Below are 20474 nucleotides of genomic sequence, written 5' to 3'. Positions count from 1 at the left end.
GTGTTCACAGGACTGAGTCTGTCGTTGTGTGGAGCCTGCCTTCCTCCACATTGGTCTCATCCTCGGGCCCTACATAGAGGCAGGTGACTTCCATCAGCTCCACTTCTGTCTTCCCATTTTCAGTCCAGTGGAAAAGCAATGGCCACCCTTCTACTAACAGACCCACCAAATGCTCACTGCCCCTCATCAGCCTGCTGAGCTTCTGTGTGCAGGGAACACAGGCTATGATTAACCAAGCCCTGAGCCACCTGCCCATCCTGGAGTCAGGAAGGAAGTCGGAGTTGAGAATGGCTTAAGAAGGAGCCTAGCGGCCAGGCATGGTGGCTCGCGCCTGTAATCCCAGCACTTTGGGAGGCCGAGGCAGGCAGATCACCCGAGGTCAGAAGTTTGAGACCAGCCTGGCCATCGTGGCAAAACTCCATCTTTACTAAAAATACAAAAATTAGCCGGGCGTGGTGGCATGTGCCTGTAATCCCAGCTACTCGGGAGGCTGAGCCCGGGAGACGGAGGTTACAATGAGCCGAGATCGCGCCACTGTACTCCAGCCTGGGCAACAGACCAAGACTAGGAGTTCGAGACCAGCCTGGCCAACGTGGTGAAACCCCGTCTCTGCTAATAAATAAATAAATAAATAAGAATGAACCTGGCTTTAATTACATTTTAAAATAACTTAGAGAGTGTAACTGGATTGTCTGTAACTCAAACAATAAATGCTTGAGGGGACAGATACCCCATCCCCCATGTTGTATTTATTTCAATTGCATGCCTGTATCAAAATATCTCATGTACCCCAAAAATATATACACCTACTATATACCCACAAAAATTAAGTATATATATTTTATATATATGTAATATATATACTTAAAGTTGTGTGTGTGTGTGTGTGTGTGTATATATATAAAAGAATGAGCCTGACGAAGCACAGTGGCTCATACCTGTAATGCCAGCACTTTGGGAGGCCAAGACAGGAGGATCACTTGAGCCCAGGAGTTCAAGACAAGCCTGAGTAACATGGCAAAACCTTCTCTTCACAAAAAATACAAAAATTAGCTGGCATGCTGACACACACCTGTAGTCCCAGCTACTTGGGACTAAGCAACATTGCCTAGACATCGTCAGATCCCTCTCTGATCCCCTCTCCACCAGAGGTTCCCCCTGCTCTCCTGCCTCTGGGAAGTCGCTCCATCCCATAGCCTCTGAAGTTTGCATGCCATGAGGGACTTCTCCCTCCAGCAAATCTGCCAAGGCTCGGAACAAAGAAAACTTGTGCATTCTACTGCCATCTTGTGGTCATCTCTTTTTCTTTGCTCAGCACCCAAACCCCTCAAACCCTACAATTATCTCCTGCATTTACTGAGGAACAGGAGGACCAGTGACATGGGTGACACTCCTCAGGCCACATAGCTAGTCAGGGTGGTGCTAGGACTAGAACTTTACTCTGTTGACTCAGTGGCATTTTACTTGCACCCACAGGTTTTCGCTGGACTTCCTGGTTTCACTAGACCAGGGGTCAGCAAACAATAGCCCATGGGCTGAATCCGGCCCACTGCTCGTTTTGTCAAGTTTTATTGGCACACAGCCACACTCACTGGTTTATGTGTTGTCTGCGTCAGCTTTCTTGCTACAGCAGCACTGTTGAATGGTTGCAACGGAGACCACAGAGCCAGCAAAACCTGAAATATTTGCACTCTAGCCCTTTACAGAAAAGGTTTGCAGACCCCTGCCCCAGCAGTGGCCCCGGCTAGTCCTGAAGAGAGATTCCAGTTTGTAGAATCTCAGTTTGACATGATGAGATGAAGTGAGATATAGCTAGCACCAACCACTTTGAAATTGTTGAAAGAGTTGAAAATCCTCACTCTCCATTTTTAACTCTGGGTTGGCTCTGGGTTACAGAGGCATGGGTTTTTAGTGCTGCAACAAATGCTTCCTTAAATCCACTACCTGATGCCCCCTGGTGAGGAGATCAGAAAGGCAAGCCTAGTTGCTCTTATTAGAAAAGAAACAGGCCAGGCACTGTTGCTCTCGCCTGTAATCCCAGCACTTTGAGGGCCCGAGGTGGGTGGATTGCCTGAGGTCAGGAGTTCGAGACCAGCCTGGCCGATATGGTGAAACCCCGTCTCTACTAAAAATAAAAATAAAAAATTAGCCAGGCATGGTGGTGAGGGCCTGTAATCCCAGCTATTCGGGAGACTGAAGCAGGAGAATCGCTTGCATCCAGGAGGCAGAGGTTGTGGTGAGCCAAGATCATGCCACTGCACTCCAGCCTGAAAGACAGAGTGAGACTCTGTCTCAAAAAAAAAAAGAAAAAAGAACGAAAGAAAAGAAAAGAATAGCCAGCCGCAGTGTGTGTTGTTCCCATCTTTGTATCCACATATTCTCATCATTCAGCTCCCACTTATAAGTAAGAATATGCAGTATTTGGTTTTCTGTTCCTGGGTTAGTTTGCTAAGGATAACGGCCTCCAACTCCATCCATGTCCCTGCAAAGGACATGATCTCATTCTTCTTTATAGCTGCATAGTATTCTATGTTGTGTATATGTACCACATTTTCTTTATCCAGTCTATGATTAATGGGCATTTAGGTTGATTCTATATCCTGGCTATTGTGAAAAGTGCTGCAATGAACATATGCGTGACATCACCTAGACATCGTCAGACCCACTCTCTGATCCCCTTTCCACCAGGAGTTCCTTTGCCCTCTCCTTTCTGGGAAGTGGCCCTATCCCATAGCCTCTGAAAGTTGCACACTGTGAAGGACTTCTGTGTGTCTTTATGGTATAATGATTTATATTTATTTGGGTATATACACGAGTTTACCTGTGGATGTGGTTTGGCTGTGTCCGCACCCAAATCTCATCTTGAGTTGTAGCTCCCATAATTCCCACGTGTTGTGGGAGGGACCCAGTGGGAGATAATCGAATCATGGGGGTGGTTCCCCCATTCTGTTCTCATGGTAGTAAATACGTCTCACAACATATGATGATTTTATAAGAGTTTCCCCTTTTGCTTGACTCTCATTTTCTCTCGTCTGCCACCATGTAAGACACGCTTTTCACCTTCCACCAAGACTGTGAAGCCTCCCTAGTCACGTGGAACTGTAAGCCCATTAAATCTCTTTTTCTTTATAAATTACTCATTCTTATATGCACATGTGTGTTTACTGCAGCACTATTTACATAGCAAAGACTTGGAACCAACCCAAATGCCCATCAATGATAGACTACGTAAAGAAAATGTGGCACATATACACCATGGAATACTATGCAGCCATAAAAAAGAATGAGCTCATATCCTTTGCAGGGACATGGATGAAGCTGGAAACCATTATTCTCAGCAAACTAATGCAGGAACAGAAAACCAAACACCGCTGGTTCCCATTCATAAGTGGGAGTTCAACAAGGAGAACACATGGACACAGGGAGGGGAACATCACACACTGGGACCTGTTGGGAGGTGGGGGCAAGGGGAGGGAGAACATTAGGACAAATAACTAATGCATGCAGGACTTAAAACCTAGATGATGGGCTGATAGGTGCAGCAAACCACGACATATGTATACTGATGTAACAAACCTGCACGCTCTGCACATGTGTCCCAGAACTTAAAGTAAAATAAATAAATAAATAAATAAATAAATAAATATCCAGTCTCAGGTATGTCTTCTTTTCTTTTTTTTTTTAAGATGGCGTCTTGCACGCTCTGCACATGTGTCCCAGAACTTAAAGTAAAAAAAATAAAAAATAAAAAATAATAAATAAATAAATAAATAAATATCCAGTCTCAGGTATGTCTTCTTTTCTTTTTTTTTTTTTTAAGATGGCGTCTTGCTCTGTCACCAGGCTGGAATGCAGTGGTGTGATCTTGGCTCACTGCAACCTCCACTTCCCGGGTTCAAGCGATTCTCCTGCCTCAGCCTCCTGAGCAGCTGGGACTACAGGTGTGTGCCACCACGCCCAGCTAATTTTTATATTTTTAGTAGAGACAGGGTTTCAACATGTTAGCCAGGATGGTCTCGATCTCTTGACCTCATGATCCACCTGCCTGGGCCTCCCAAAGTGCTGGGATTACAGGCGTGAGCCACCGCGCCCGGCCCCCAGTCTTGGGTGTGTCTTTATCAGCAGCATGAAAATGGACAAATACACCTACATAACAAACCTATACATGTACCCCTGCACTGAAAATAAAAGTTATTTTAAGAAAAGAAAATAAAGGCCTTAGTCCTTAAGCAATGACTAAATTGTGGGGGAAAACTCAGGTGGAATTCTGCAACAACGCTGGAGTATCACCGTTCAATTTTAGACACAAAAAGCCAGGGAGGCAAAGACACCCACTATGAGCCAAGCTTTGCTGGGTTTGGGGAGGGAAGGGCACAATTGCTGTAATCTTGACACCGAACAGTGCTGGAGGGGGGATTCAGAACAGCTTGGTAAGGGGCTTAGAAGATATTGACATGTACCCCAAATTGTATTTAATGGCATTTTGCTAAGTAATCTGGTTTCTGGTTTTAGATTCGGATTTTAGTCATAAAGAGCTTATGCTGGGACACTGGACTGGACAGAAGAGCCACTTTCCTGCTTCACAGGGGCACAGTTTCTTTCTAGAATTCTCTTATGCAGAGCGGCTGTCCAAGATAAAATTGAAGCAGACGAGCCAGGCACAGTGGCTCACGCCTGGAATCCCAGCATTTTGGGAGGCTGAAGCAAGAGGATCGCCTGAACTTTGAATCCAGGAGTTCGAGACCAGCTTGTGCAACACAGTGAGATGCCTGTCTTCATCTCTCTCATTTCTCTTCTCTTCTCTTCTTTCTCTTTCTTTCTTCCCTCCCTCCCTCCCTCTTTCCTTCCTTCCTTCATTCTTTCTTTCCTTCTTTCTTTCTTTCTCTCTCTCTCTCTTTTTTTTTTTTGAGATAGAATCTCATTCTGCCCCAGGTTGGAGTGCAGTGGTGCAATCTCAGCTCACTGCAGCCTCCACCTCCCAGGTTCAAGCGATTCTCCTGCCTCAGCCTCCCAAGCTGGGATTATAGGTGCCCACCACCACACCCAGCTAATTTTTTGTATTTTTAGTAGACCTGGGGTTTCACCATGTTGGCCAGGCTGGTCTTGAACTCCTGACTTCAGGTGATCCACCCACCTCGGCCTCCCAAAGTGCTGAGATTACAGGTGTGAGCCACTGCACCTGGCCTCCCTGTCTCTATTTCTTTTAAAAAAAAAAAAAAATTAATAATAAATAAATAAATAAATAGGGACAGACTTCTCTCTCCATTGCTTAAAAATCTCCATATATAGCTGGAAAGTAGCAAATTGTAGGAAAGCAAGTGGAAAAGTCCTAGGGGAAGGAAGCCCAGCAATTCCTAAGATGTGTGATGTGTCCTGACATCCAGCTGGTTGACTTACGTGCCTGAGGAGCCTGAGGACATGGCTATCTGGATCTCTGGTAATGAGTGCCGGTCCCTGGAACACCTCTCAGAGCCCAGCTGTCTGGTGAGGCCAGCTGTGGGCGCCTAATCCACAGCCCAGCTGAGCCCTCCATGTGCACCACCTTCGACATTCAGCCCCATGCAGCCTGGAGATGCTGTAGCCCCAGCACTCTGGGCTGATGACCGCATGATGGGCCCCCGCACAAGAACAGCCCCACCAAACCCTTTCCAATTTCCTTACCCATGAAATCATAAGCAAAATAAAAGGGTTGGGCTGGGGGCGGCGGCTCACGCCTGTAATCCCAGCACTTTGGGAGGCCGAGGCAGGTGGATCATGAGGTCAGGAGATCAAGACTATCCTGGCCAACAAGGTGAAGCCCTGTCTCTACTAAAAATACAAAAAAATTAGCCGGACGTGGTGGCACGTGCCTATAGTCCCAGCTACACGGGAGGCTGAGGCAGGAGAATGGTGTGAACCCGGGAGGCAGAGGTTGCAGCGAGCCAAGATCGTGCCACTGCCCTCCAGCCTGTGCGACAGAGCAAGACTCCATCAGAAAAAAAAAAAAAAAAAAATGCTGTTGTAAGCTGCTAAGTTTGGAGTTGATTTGTTGGGTAGCGTTAGGCTCTGAAACAACTACCATAAGAAATATGCATTTGCCTCTGCCAAGGGAACTGCTGGGGAAGGACCCCCAGTAGGGAGTCTCTGGAGAGTCACAGAAAGTGGAGAGAGAGGGAGAAACAAAGAGGAGAGGGAAGGAGAGAGACAGAGAGAAGAGGGAAAGACAGGAGAGAGGGGAGAGATGTTACCAAAACACCAGGAGTTTGGTCTAGGTCCTGGTGCTCACTGCACAGAAAGCCAATCACTGAGACAATGAGTGTTGCCAATGAAGAAGGCTGTACTTGGGTGCAGCAGCGGAGATGGGAGCTCAGCCTCAAATCCATCTTCCTGACCCACTAAAGACCTTTCTTTAGCATGGAAGAAATGTAACTATGTGTAAGAAAACAGGAACTCAGATAAAACAAAGGCAAGTTTCAAGCTTTAAGAAATTGACCAGATGGTTCAATTTCTATGTTTATCCAAAAAACAAGCAACTGTCTCTGGGACTACTGGGTTGGTTTCAGAGAGAGAAGGAGAAGGAGAGAGAGGAGAGGGAGAGAAGACAGGGAGAGAGAAGGGGAAGGGAGAGAGAGAAAAGGGGGAGACAGGAGGGGAGAGAGAGAAAGGAGAGAGAGGAGAGAGAAAGACAGCAGGGAGAGAAAGAAAAACAGTGGGGAACAATAGGAAACAGGGGAAAGAGAAAGAGGAGGGGGAGAGAGAAAGGGGAGGAAGAGAGAGAAGGGGGAAAGAGGAGAGGAAGAGAGAAGGAAGACAGTGGAGACGGGGAGAGGAGGGAGAGAGAAAGGGAGAGGAGGAGGAGAGAGAAGAGGGAGAGAGAAGGAAGAGAGAGGAGAGAAAGGGGAGGAAGAAAGAGGAGGGAGAGAGAAGGGGAGAGATGAGGGAGAAAGAAGAGGGAGAGAGAAGGAAGAGAGAGGAGACTGGGGAGGAAGAAAGAGGAGGGAGAGAAAGAGAGATAGGGAGAAAAGGGGGAGGGGAGGAAGAGAGGAGAGAGGAGGGAGAGAGGAGAAAGAGAAAGGAGGGAGAGAGAAAGGGAGAGAGGAGGGAGAGAGAAAGAGAGGAGGGAGAGAGGAGGAGGGAGAGAGAAAGAGGGAGAGAGGAGGGGCAGAGAGGAGGAGGAAGAGAGAGAAAGAGGAAGAAAGATTAGGCATAGACAGGAGAGAGGGGAAGGGAGAGAAGAGAGAGAAAAGGGAGGGGAGAGAGAAAAAGAGAAGGAGAGAGGAGGGAGAGAGAGGAGGTGGGGAGAGAAAAAAAAGCGCCGAGAGAGAAGAGAGAGGGACATCTGCACATCTGATCTCCAGGTTCAGAAAGGACGGAGTCGGCTGACAACATCCACAATGGTGTGCTGCCCTTTCCCTCCTCTCTCTAAGCTGTAGAGGGCAGGGAGGAAGCAGAACCGAGAACAGAAGACACCAGCCAGGTCTCCCCTTGCCCTCCACAGGCTTCCAGCCCAAAGCAACCCCAAACTAGTAGAGGGATTTAACGCTGAATCCAGCACGGAGCTTTAATTAACATCTCAAATTAGAAAAGCTGTTCAGTGTTGCTCACCTGGCTTGAGACTGCTTTGCTTCTGAATCTGACCTGGGACTGTCCCTTGCATAAGAGTGAACCAAAAAACCACAGACAATCCAGTCTCCATTCGGGGAATGGATAAAAGTTACCAGTGGCAGTGCAACCCGCCATGCCCCAGGGGCCCCGCCCCAACCACCCCGTCGGCTCCAGCGCAGTGGGAGCTTCCTGGACGGCGCTGCCCCCTGCTTCCGCCCCCTGCTTGGCGGGGCCCGGTTCCATTGACCTACCGCCCAAGGGCTGAGGTGTGCAGGAGCGTGGCGCATGGGACTGACGGGCAGCTCCTCAAGGTTTGTAAACGCACCAATCAGTGCTCTGTGTCTAGCTAATCTAGTGGGGACTTGGAGAACTTTTCTGTCTAGCACTCTGTGTGTAGCTAAAAGATTGTAAACGCACCAATCTGCACTCTGTGTCTAGCTAAAGGATTGTAAATACACCAATCAGCACTCTGTCAAAACGGATCAATCAGCTCTTTGTAAAATGGACCAATCAGCAGGATGTGGGTAGGGCCAGATAAGGGAATAAAAGCAGGCCACCAGCGCCAGCCAGCAGGCAACCTGGTGGAGTTTCATTTCATGCCCTGGAAGCTTAATGGAAGCTTTGTTCTTTTGCTTTTTGCAATAAATGTTGGGGCTGCTCAGTTTTTAGGTCCACGCCACCTCTATGAGCTGTAACGCTCACTGGGAAGGTCTGCAGCTTCACTCATGAAGCCAGTGAGATCATGAACCCACGGGGAGGAATGAACAACTCCAGAGGCACCGCCTTTGAGAGCTGTAACACTCACCACCAAGGTCTGCAGCTTCACTCCTGAAGTCAGCAAGACCACAAACCTACCAGAAGGAAGAAACTCCAGACACACCATCTTTAAGAACTGCAACACTCACCTGGAGGGTCAGCGGCTTCATTCTTGAAGTCAGCGAGACCAAGAACCCACCAATTCTGGACACAGAAGTAGGAGGAAAAAAAGCCGAGTTTGATTGTGTCTGGAATTCTGTATCTTCAACACAGTGAAGCCAGCCCCGTGAAATTTAGGATGTTTTAATCTCACGTGCCAGTTTCTAGAAGCCTCATCCTCCTGGATCCTCTCATTTGATTACACTTCACGTTCATCTGGGCTTTTTTCTCTTAAAAACACAACATTTTTACAGACTTATGTCTAGAATTGCAGCTTTTCTAATCTGAGTTTTTGTTTTGTTTGTTTTGAGAGCAAGAGAGAGTTTTCACTCTTGTTACCGAGGCTGGAGTGCAGTGGCACAATCTCAGCTCACAGCAGCCTCCTCTGCCTCTCCGGTTCTAGTGATTCATCTGCCTAAGCCACCCGAATAGCTGGGATTGCAGGCACGTGCCACCACGCCCCGCTAATTTTTTTGTATTTTTAGTAGAGATAGGGTTTCACCACGTTGGCCAGGCTGGTCTCAAACTCCTGACCTCAGGCAATCTACCCGCTTCAGCCTCCCAAAGTGCTGGGATTACAGGCGTGAGCCACCGCACCTGGCCTAAGTCATTTTTTGGGTGTTTGTTCAGAGACAGGGTCTCTCTCTCTCACGCAGGCTGGACTGCAGTGGTGTGATCGTTGCTCACTGCAGCACTCCTGGGCTCAAGTAATTCTTCAGGAATTCCTGGGCTCAAGTAATCATCTTGCCTCAGCCTCTCCAGTAGCTGGGACTACAGGAATATGCCACCATGCTGGACTTTTTTTTTTTTTCTTCTTCTTAAAAAAAAGACAGGACGTCACTCTGTTGCCCATGCTGGAGTGCAGTGGTGTGATCATGGCTCACTGCAGCCTCAGACTCCTGGCCTCAAGCAATCCTCCTGCCTCAGCCTCCCAAAGTGCTGGGAATACAGGCGTGAGCCACTGCACCCCAACATCCCGGAGTCTTTCTCTAAGTTGTTGCCTACCCATGCACTCTCCGCCCCCCACCATTCCCAACAGTTTGGAAGCATTTAATTCACCAGAAGGTGGCGATAGTGACCACATCCGTGGGGTGATGGTTTTATAGGTACCAGGAAGAACACTCAATTTCACACCCACACGTGTGCGTGCTCACACCAAAATCAGACACTCCCTAAAGCTGTTCAGTGTTGCTCAAAAACACCCTCAAGAGATCGCTGGTGGGTTTGATTACTGCCCTACTCACACGGGGTTCTCATTCCCATCAGGCTCACCCCTTGAGCAAGCACAGCCGGCGGGGAAAGGCCCCTCATGGCCAGCTCTTCAGATTTTCAAATTTTTCCAAAAATGTCAGAAACCTGAATTTTGTATTTTGTTTATTTTTTGGTAACTCTCCTGATTTCTCTATGCTGGCAACAAAATAAAAATATTTTTAAAACATTCAGTGAGCCAAACAAAAGAAATACATGCACCCGATTCCGAGTGGGCTTACAACCTCTGATTGACAGCGAGGTCTCCTCAGTCATAAATCACAAGGACGATGATGGCATGACCTGCACTGGAGCTGGATTCAGCAGAGAAAAGGAGGTAGGGCTGAGGAGATGAGTCACAGCCGTCTCTTTGCCATGGAAACCCAGGGGAGGAGGCTTTTTTTTTTTTTCTCTGTATTAAGAGATCAATGAGAGATTAATAATAATCCTGTACATTGATATAACACTTCAAACTTGAGTGCTTGCCCATCTATAATCTCATTTGATCCCTAGAACAGCCCCGTGAGCTTGTCAAGAACGCCTGACACTCTCTAATCTGATAAAGGGAGATAAAGGCCCAGACGATTTCACACACAGAAAGAAAGAAGGCGAGGAAAGGTAATGGGAGGACTCAGGTTTTAGTGGAAGGACTCAGAAAGAGTTCATTTTTCTTTGCTTTTGTCTGATATTGCTGTCTCTCTCTCTCTCCCCTCCCCCCCAACCCTCCCTCTCCCTCCCTCCTTCTTTCTCTTTAAGAGACAAGCTCGTGCTCTGTTGCCCAGACTGGAATGCAGTGATGCAATCATAGCTTACTGCAGCCTCAACATTCTAGGCTCAAGTGATCCTCCCACCTCAGCCCCCTGAGTAGCTGGGACTACAGGCACGCACCACCCCACCTGGCTAATTTTTGTATTTTTAGTAGAGACAGGGTTTCGCCATGTTAGCCAGGCTGGTCTCAAACTCCTGACCTCAGGTGATCCACCCACCTCGGCCTCCCAAAGTGCTGGGACTACAGGCGTGACACACTGCGCCCAGCCTAATTATTTAATTTTGTTTAGAGATGGGATCTCACTATGTTGGCCAGGATGGTCTCAAACTCCTGGCCTCAAGTGATTCTCCCATCTCTGCCTCCCAAAGTGCTGGGATTACAGACATGAGCCAATGCGTCCAGCCTGTCTGCTCTGTTATACCTTCTCTCTGTAATAGACAATTTTGTTTTGCAGTTGCAGAAGGCAGGAAACAAGGGTGTTTCTGTCATGAGAGGAATGGCAGCAGCAGGAGTGAGAACAACAGCTGACAAAACAAGACAAAGCTGGCACAGTCTGGTGGTTGAGGATGATGGATATGACCTTCACTGACTTGTCAATGTCCCAAGTGTCAAACCTGGCCCCACCTCCGTGAAGTTCATTCACATAAAAACATTAACTGGAGCCAATCTTCACAATCTGGTGACTCAGAGGTAAATGTTCTTTTATCAAAATTGGAGTGAACATACCTATTAGGATGGTTACTCTAAAAGAAAATAACAGAAAATTACAAGTGTTGGTGAGGATGTGGAAGCACTGGAACCCTTGTGCCCTGTTGGTGGGCATGTAAAAGGTGCGACCACTGTGGAAAGCGGCATGGCAGTTCCTTAGGAAAGTAAACATAGAGTAGCCAGGCACGGTGGCTCACACCTGTAATCCCAGCACTTTTGGAGGCCGAGGTGGGTGGATCATCTGAGCTCAGGAGTTCGAGACCAGCCTGGCCAACATGGCAAAACCCTGTCTCTACTAAAAATACAAAAATTAGCCAGGCATGGTGGTGCATGCCTGTAATTTCAGCTACTCAGGAGGCTAAAGCAGGAGAATCGCTTGAACCTGGAAGGCAGAGGTTGCAGTGAGCTGAGATCATGCCACTGCACTCCAGCCTGGGCAACAGAGCAACACTCCATCTCAAACAAAGAAAAAGAAAAGAAAATTAAACATAGAGTTACCCTATGACCCAGCAATTCCATGTCTGGGTATATATTCAAAAGAATTGAATGAACATGTATGTTTATTGTGGCACTGTTCACAATAGCAAAGACTTGGAACTAACCCAAATGCCCATCAATGATAGATGGGATAAAGAAAATGTGGCACATATACACCGTGGAATACTATGCAGCCATAAAAAAGGATGAGTTCATGTCCTTTGTAGGAACATGGATGAAGCTGGAAACCGTCGTTCTCGGCAAACTAACACAAGAACAGAAAACCAAACACTGCAAGTTCTCCTAAGTGGGAGTTGAACAATGAGAACACATGGACACAGAGAGGGGAACATCACATGCCAGGGCCTGTCATGGGGCAGGGGGCTAGGGGAGAGATAGCATTAGGAGAAATACCTAATGTAGATGCCAGGTTGATGCGTGCAGCAAACCACCATGGCACATGTATACCTATGTAACAAACCTGCACGTTCTGCACATGTATCCCAGAACTTAAAGTATAATAATAAAAAAAAATTGAAAGGATCTCAAAAAAATATTTGCACACCCATGTTCATAGCAACGTTACTCACAAGAGTCAAAAGGTAGACGAGACCCAGGTACCCATGAACAGATGGATGAATGAACAAAATGTAGTCTGTCATACAATAGAATATTTTTCAGCCTTTAAAAGGAGATAAATTCTGACACCTGCTCCAACATGGATGGACCCTGAGGACATTATGCAGAGTGACATAAGCCATTCACCGAGAGATAAATACTATATGATTCCACTTATAGGAGGCACCTAGAGTTATTGAACTCATAGAGACAGAAAGTAAAATGATGGTTGCCAAGGAGAAGGGAGGAGGGAGAGTGAGTGTTTAATGGGAACAGAGTTTCAAGATCGCAAAGTGAAAAAGTTCTGGAGATGAATGGATGGTTGCACAACAATGTGAATTAACACTCCTTAACTCCACACTCAAAATGGTTAAGATGGGGCCGGATGCGGTAGCTCACGCCTGTAATCCCAGCACTTTGGGTGGTCAAGATGGGTGGATCACCTGTGGTCAGGAGTTCGAGACCAGCCTGACCAACATGGTGAAACCCCATCGCTACTAAAAATGCAAAAAGTAGTTGGGTGAGGTGGCGCATTCCTGTAATCCCAACTACTCAGGAGGCTGAGGCAGGAGAATCGCTTGAACCTAAGAGACGGGGGTTGCAGTGAGCCGATATCACACCACTGCAATCCAGCCTGGGCGAGATAGAGCAAGACTGCATCTCAAAAAAAAAAAAAAAAAAAAGGTTAAGATGTTAAATTTTATGCTACATGTATTTTCCACAATTTTTTTTAAATTTAAATGGCCAGATGCAGTAGCTAATGCCTGTAATCCCAGCTCTTGGGGAAGCTGAGGCAGGAGGATCACTTGAGTCCAGCAGTTCAAGACCAGCCTGGACAACATAGTGAGACCTCCATAGCTACAAAAAATAAAAAATTAGCCAGGCTTGGTGGTGCACACCTGTAGTCCTGGCTACTCTAGAGGCTGAGGCAGGAGGATGGCTTGAGCCCAGGAGTTCAAGGCTGCAGTGAGCTGTGATCGTGCCACTGCACTCCAGCCTGGGCTACAGAGCGAGACTTCATCTCTAAAAATTAACTATTTATGTTAAAAATTAATTTTTTAAAATTCAGATGGGGTGAAGTCTCAAGAACAGATGCATTCAATTGAACCCCAGCCTCCCTCTGCTCCCAGCTTTGGCTTCAACAATTTCACCCTCATTCCAAACTCCTCCATTACATTCTGCTGGTCCAAACCTGGGTGGGTTTGCCAATTCTGCTTCCTCTGCCCGGAATCCTCTTCCCTCCTTTATCCTATTTTTTTGGCCAAACCCCGCTCAAACATCAGGTTTTGGAAGACTTTTTCCATCCTGACCACCCGCAACCCGCCCTGAGAGTCACCTGCTCTCCCACTGGGCCACAGCTTTGCCTCGATTGTATTTCATCTGCCTCCTCTCACAGAGCACTTACGGCTGCTTCTGCACATGTGCGTCTCCACTGTCAGCCATGGGGGTGTTTTGGGAAAAATGCATGAAGGATTGGTGGGAACCAGTCCTTTTCTCACCCACCCAGGACAGAAAGGAAAGACTCAAATACTAGGTGACCCAAATACTAGGTGACTCAGGCCTGTAATCCCAGCACTTGGGAGGCTGAGATGGACGGATCACCTGAGGTCAAGACCAGCCTGGTCAACATGATGAAACCCCATCTCTACCAAAAATACAAAAAATTAGATGAGTGTGGTGGTGAGCGCCTGTAATCCCAGCGACTAGGGAGGCTGAGGAGAATCGCTTGAACCCAGGAGGCGGAGGTTACAGTGAGCTGAGATCGCGCCGCTGCACTCCAGCCTGGGCCACAAGAGAGAAGCTCCATCTCAAAAACAAAAGGGGTTAGGGGGAGAAAAAAAAAAAACCCAAATACTTGAAGACTGAATTTAATTAAAATGGGATTGTAATGGCCTTAAACATGCATGCTCATGACTTCATGGTGAATCTTCTACCTCTCTAGATTGTCAGCATGGCGTGGGTTCCTGAGCTGGTGCTGCTGCAATGTTGGGGCATCTCTAGGGGCCATGAGGGCCCCAAGAGTCTCATGGAACAGATGAAACCAGTGGGAGATGGGTTGGGCTTGCAGCCTGGTCCCGGGCTTAAGATTCCTCAGTAAACTGTGCCCAGCAGGGGAGGCGCCCATTGTTAAAGAAATGTGCCTAGTGATGGCTGGGCGCAGTGGCTCACACCTGGAATCCCAGCGCTTTGGGAGGCCGAGGTGGATGGATCACAAGTTCAGGAGTTCAAGACCAGCCTGGCCAAGATGGTGAAACCCCCGTCTCTACTAAAAATACAAAAAAAAAATAGCTGGGCGTGGTGGTGGGCACCTGTCATCCCAGCTACTCAGGAGGCTGAGACACAGAATTGCTTGAACCTGGGAGGTGGAGATTCCAAGTGAGCTGAGATAGCACCACTGCACTCCAGCCTAGGCGACAAGTGAGACTCCATCTCAAAAAAAAAAAAAAAAAAAAAAAGAACAGAAATGTGCCTAGTGACACATGAGGCCTGGCAAATTGGCATGGGGGAGGCACTGAATAATGAAAACACTTCCAAAGGCAACCTTGGACACTTTGGTGCACTTAACCTAACCCAAGCCTTCAGGGGACTTGGGCCAGATTCCCCCCAAAAAAAGATGATTATAATAAACAATAAAAGAGATCAATAATTTTTCAAAGGGCTCTACCCCCTGGGATATTTAAAAGCTCACTGAAAGGCTAGAAGTAAAGATGTCAGGAAGAAATGAGAGTCTAGAAATAGACACACACATATATCATCAATTGATTTATTACAAAGGTGCCAAGGCCATTGGAAAGAGAAGGGATAGTCTCTTCAACAAGTGGTGCTGGAACCATTGAATATTCTTATGCCGTAAATACTAAGAAACGTCAACCCTGATCTCGCTCTTTGTAAAATATTAACTCAAAATGGATCATAGACCTAAATGTAAGAGCTGAATTCATAAAGCATCTAGAAAAAAGCAGTGGAGAACATCTTTGTGACCTTTAGTTAGGCAGACATTTCTTAGATATGACACCAAAAGCACAATGTATAATAGAAAAAAGAGATAAATTGGACTTCATCAGAATTTAAAATATTTGCTTTTCAAAAACCCCATTAAGAAAATGGAAAGACTGGGCTCAGTGGCTCAGGCCTGTAACCCCAGCACTTTGGGAGGCTGAGGCGGGAGGATGGCTTGAGCCCAGGAGTTTGAGACCATCCTGGGCAACATAATAAGACCTAAAAAAAAAAAAAAAAGAGGTGGGAGGATCACTTGAGCCTAGGAGGTCAAGAGGCTATAAAAAGTCGTGAGTGTGCCACACCCCCCCAAGGGGGAAAGAAGGGAGAACCTCCCCCCCCCCCAAAAAAAAAAAAAAAAAAAAAAAAAAGACAAAGACTGAGAGAAAGATATTTCCAAAACATGTGTGATTAAAAACAAACAAACTTGTATCCAGAATATATAAAGAACTTCTACAATCCAATAATAGGAAGACAAACAACCCAATTAAAAAAAAAGTAAAGGGCTGGGTACAGTGGCTCATGCATATAAGTCCCAGCAATTTGGGAGGCCAAAGTGGGCGGATCTTTTGAGCCCAGGAGTTTGAGACCAGGGCAATGTGGCAAAATCCCATCTCTCCAAAAAATACAAAAATTACCCGGGCATGGTGGCACATGCCTGTAGTCCCAGCTACTCAGGAGGCTGAGGTGAGAGGATCACTTCAGCCTAAGAGGCAGAGGTTGCAGTGAGCCAAGATCATGCCACTGCACACCATTGTGGGTGACCAAGCAAGACCCTGCCTCAAAAAAAAGAGAAAACCTAAATAAAATATGTGAATAGACATTCCATCAAAAAGTTATATAGGTAGCTAATATATGCACAAGTATTGTTAGCCATTAGTTGTATGCCAATTAAAACCACTATGAGTTACCATTAACATCTATTAGAAGAGCTATAATCAAAAAGATTGTCAATTTGCAAGGATATGGAGAAATGAAAACTCTCAAATGTCATGGGTGGGAATACAAAATTGAAAAGCAGTTCGGTAATTTCTTTAAATGTTAAGCTTACATCTATCACATAAACCTTATCATATGAATCAGCAATTCCACTCCTGGGTATCTACCCAAGAGAAACAAAAACGTGTGCATACAAAGAGATGAACATCATATAAATCACAGCGGCTTTGTTCACAAAAGCCTCCAACTGGATATGGTGCCAATGTCCATGAACTAATGAACAGATAAACAGATTGTGATGTAGACACACAGGAGACTGTACTCAGCAATACAAAGGAATGAACTAGTGAGACCAGGTATTAGTCTGTTCTTGCATTGTTATAAAGAAATGTCTGAGACTGGGTAATTTATAAAGAAAAGAGGTTTAACAAGCTCACAGTTCCTCAGGCTGTATGGGATGCATGGCTGGGGAGGTCCCAGGAAACTTACAATCATGGCAGAAGGCGAAGGAGAAGCAGGCAGGTCTTACATGGCCAGAGCAGGAGGAAGAGAGAGGAGGGAGCGCTGCACTCCTTTAAACAACCAAATATCATGAGAACTGCATCACGAGAAGAGCACCAAAGGGGGAAATCCGCCCCCATGACCCAGTCACCTCCAACCAGGCCCCACCTCCCACATTGGAGATCACAATTCAACATGAGATTTGGGTGGGGACACAAATCCAAACCAGAGCAGACATTAAACACTATGAATGAAACTCAAAAACATTACGCTAAGTAAAAGAAGATCAACATGAAAATCTGCATATTAGACAATTTCCTTTATGTGATATTTCCAGAAAGGGCAGAACTTCAAAGACAGAAAACCGATCAATAATTGTCTGAGTTTGGGGTTAGAAACAGGCACAACGAAATTTTGAGGGTGGTGGAAGTGCTCTAAAACTGGATGGTGGTCATGTTGCAGAACCACATAAATTTACTAAAAATCATTGAACTGTATACTTAAAATAGTTGCATGTTATGGTATGTAAATTACACTTCAATAAACCTATTGTTTAATCTGCTACACGTTACTCAGAAATTCTACCCCCAGGAATCTATCCTAACTATATGTTAGCAAAAATACAAAATGACCCATGCATTAGTCTATCTAACATTTTTGTGTAAACAAAAGGCTGTAAATAACCCAAATGTTCATTGATAGGGGACTGATTGTATTATCTGTAGTGTATCCATAAAATGGAGTACTCTCCACCTACAAAAAACATAAAAGTAGATTACAACATACGTTATACAATAAATTCCAGAAAACCTTGTTAAATGAAAAAAATAAATCTACAGAAGAGTTCCGTTAGTGAAGAGGAGTTTAAAAAAAGAATATGAGGGCCGGGTGCAGTGGATCGCTCCTGTAATCCCAGCACTTTGGGAGCTAAGGTGGGCAGATCACCAGGTCAAGAGATCAAGACCATCCTGGCTAACACGGTGAAATCCCATCTCTACTAAAACAATACAAAAAATTAGCCGGGCGAGGTGGTGGGTGCCTCTAGTCCCAGCTACTCGGGAGGCTGAGGCAGGAGAATGGCGTGAACCCAGGAGGCAGAGCTTGCAGTGAGCCAAGATCGCGCCACTGCCCTCCAGCCTGGGCAAGAGAGCAAGACTCCGTCTCAAAAAAAAAAAAAAAAAAAAGAAAAGAATATGAGAGCAGGTACAGTAGCTCATGCCGGCAAGCCCAGAAGTTGGGAGGCTGAAGCAGGATTGATTGAGGCCAGGAGTTTGAGACCAGCCCGGGCAACATAATGAGACCTTGTCTTTACAGAAGTTTAAAAATCAGCTGAGTGTGGTGCTGCACACCTTTAGTCCCAGCTAGCTGAGAGGCTGAGGTGGGAGGATTGCTTGAGCCAGGGAGTTCAAGGCTTCAGTGAGCTGTGATTGCACCACTGCATTCAAAAAAAAAAAAATTAAAGGTTTTGGGGGAGGTTTTTGGTTTTATGTTTTTTTAAAAGTTTGCTTACCAGAGATTCTCTTGCCTGTGCCCCCTTCAGTGTGGAACAGTAATGCAGCTGAGTCCTTGTCAAGCCCTACATCAACAGTTGGCACAACTCCGCTTGTTACAACTTTCAGCCACAAACAGGACTTTCATCCATCTGTAACCTGGGAGTCATGTGAGATGAGTTCATGGGAAGAAAGTGGACTGAGGAAGCCCAGTGAGTTGGCCCCGGTGAGCTGGTAAATGCTTAACAACTGGCTCTCCAAGGGAAAAACCAGTTTGTAGTGTGTGCCAATTCCCGTGATGTAAATGCTCCCACCACAGTCAATTTCAGACTAACCTCGTGAAGTCACTGAACCCACAGTTGGAATGAGATGCACACAACCAGTTCTTCCACGCAGTCCACACCAGTTCCAGTACACAGCTGGCGATGAGGTACCATTTCATTGCCAGACTTTCTGGCAACTCAGAAAGTCTGACGATACCAGATGTTTAATATCAAGAGGCATTAAAAAGTGAAATGTAAAACTGGTACAATCACTTTGGAGAGCCAAATGGCATAATCTGGTATTGCACATATCCAAGAGTCTAAAATTGTTTGCAGTTTTCCATCAGGATATGTTATAAACAGTGCTTATTGCAGAATTGTTGGTAAAAGCAAAAAAAAAAGAGAAAGAAAGAAAAAGAAAGAAAGAAAGAAAGAAAAAAGAAAGAAAGAAAGAAAGCCAAAATGTCCATCAGTAGGAAAATGTATAGACTAATTCGAAATAGTCAACTGAAAATGTTCTACAGCATTTAAAATTAATAAGTTAATATATCAAAATAACTAGATCTTGAAATCATGATGATGAATTAAAAGACAAGCTTTAGGATGCTATGCTATGCATAACATAGGACTTCTGTAAACATTTAAAATGCATGAGAGGATACTTTGCAATATCATATAGAGACATATTCATTGAAGCACATGATACAATCATTTTAAATAGAGTAGACAAACACATACCAAATTTATGATAATGTTGCCTCTGGAAAAGAAAAGAAGAGATTGAAACTGGAGAGAAATAGAAAAGGTACTTCATCCTTATTATATTATTCTAACTCCTTTAAATATTTAAAAATGTATCTGAATTATTAATGGTTTAAATTCAAGAATTGAGGAATAGGGTATGCATGCTAGTTACCTTATTATTTATGGTTTTTTTATATTTCAGAAACTCCTTCAAAACATGAAACACAATCTTTTATAATAAGAGTTTTATTTTTTTAATTTTCAAATGTTTTAGAGACAGGGTCTTGCTCTGTAACCCAGACTAGAGTGCGGTGGCATGATCACAGCTCACTGTAGCCTCAGCCTCCTGGGCTCAAGCCATCCTCTCACCTCAGCCTCCTGAATAGCTGGGACTACATGCATGCACCACAACACCCAGCTTAGTATTATTTTTTGTAAAGATGAGATCTGGCTATGTTGTCCAGGCTGGCCTTGAACTCCTGGCCTCAAGTGATCCTCCCACCTTGGCCTCCCAAAGCACTGGGGTTTACAGGCATGAGCCACCATGCCCAGCCTAAAAGTTTTTATTAATTCTTCCACTGTCCACTGGCAAATTCCACTATTTGCCCCATATTCAGGCAGAGAAGTACCATTGGAATATGACCATGTGGGCACTTTCTGCTCAGGTGGCCTGGGGCTGAATGAGGTCAGTTTAACATCCCCTTTTCTGGGAAGCCTCCCCTGTCTCCCTCCTCTTACACACGTCCCAGTGGTACTTCATGAGTGTACTCGTGGTGACAGTTGACATAGTGTATGTACAATAATTGTGCTTCTGTCTCATCCATTAAACTATGAGATCATCCAGGTAGGAACCATAATTTATTCATTTCTATATTCCTAGGGCCTAAGAGTGCTATAGCGGACATGGCAACTTTTGAATGAATACATGAACAGAGAAAACACTTTTATTTTTCACAACCACCTTCTTTCTCTCTCTCTCTCTCTCTTTTTTTTTTTTTTTTTTTTGGAGACAGAGTCTCTCTCTGTCACCCAAGCTGGAGTGCAATGGTGCAATCTTGGCTCACTGCAACCTCCGCGTCCCGGGTTCAAGAGATTCTCCTGCCTCAGCCTCCTGAGTAGCCGGGATTACAGGCACACACCACCACACCTGGCTAATTTTTGCATTTTTTTAGTAGAGACGGGATTTCACCATGTTGGTCATGCTGGTCTTGAACTCCTGAC

At 45.6% G+C, this 20474-nt stretch overlaps 2 long non-coding RNA genes across 2 annotated transcripts in view; one reads left to right on the top strand and one right to left on the bottom strand.

Moving 5' to 3' along the window:
- Positions 1-8841, bottom strand: part of LOC103882728 — a 29622-nt gene extending 20781 nt beyond the window's left edge. Inside the window, exon 1 of the long non-coding RNA XR_644662.4 lies at positions 8490-8841. This is a non-coding gene — a long non-coding RNA (uncharacterized LOC103882728). The remainder of the gene's footprint in view (positions 1-8489) is intronic.
- Positions 8842-10810: 1969 nt separating this feature from the next.
- Positions 10811-18769, top strand: LOC103882729. The gene is made up of 2 exons (XR_001900608.3): positions 10811-11206; positions 18297-18769. It is a non-coding gene; the product is annotated as an uncharacterized LOC103882729 (long non-coding RNA).
- The last annotated feature ends 1705 nt before the right edge of the window (positions 18770-20474 follow it).

The sequence above is a fragment of the Papio anubis genome, chromosome 4 (assembly GCF_008728515.1).
Source record: "Papio anubis isolate 15944 chromosome 4, Panubis1.0, whole genome shotgun sequence".
Lineage (NCBI taxonomy): Eukaryota > Metazoa > Chordata > Mammalia > Primates > Cercopithecidae > Papio > Papio anubis.
The sequence above is the reverse complement of the archived record's forward strand: the minus strand, read 5'-3'. Positions and strand labels throughout refer to the sequence as shown.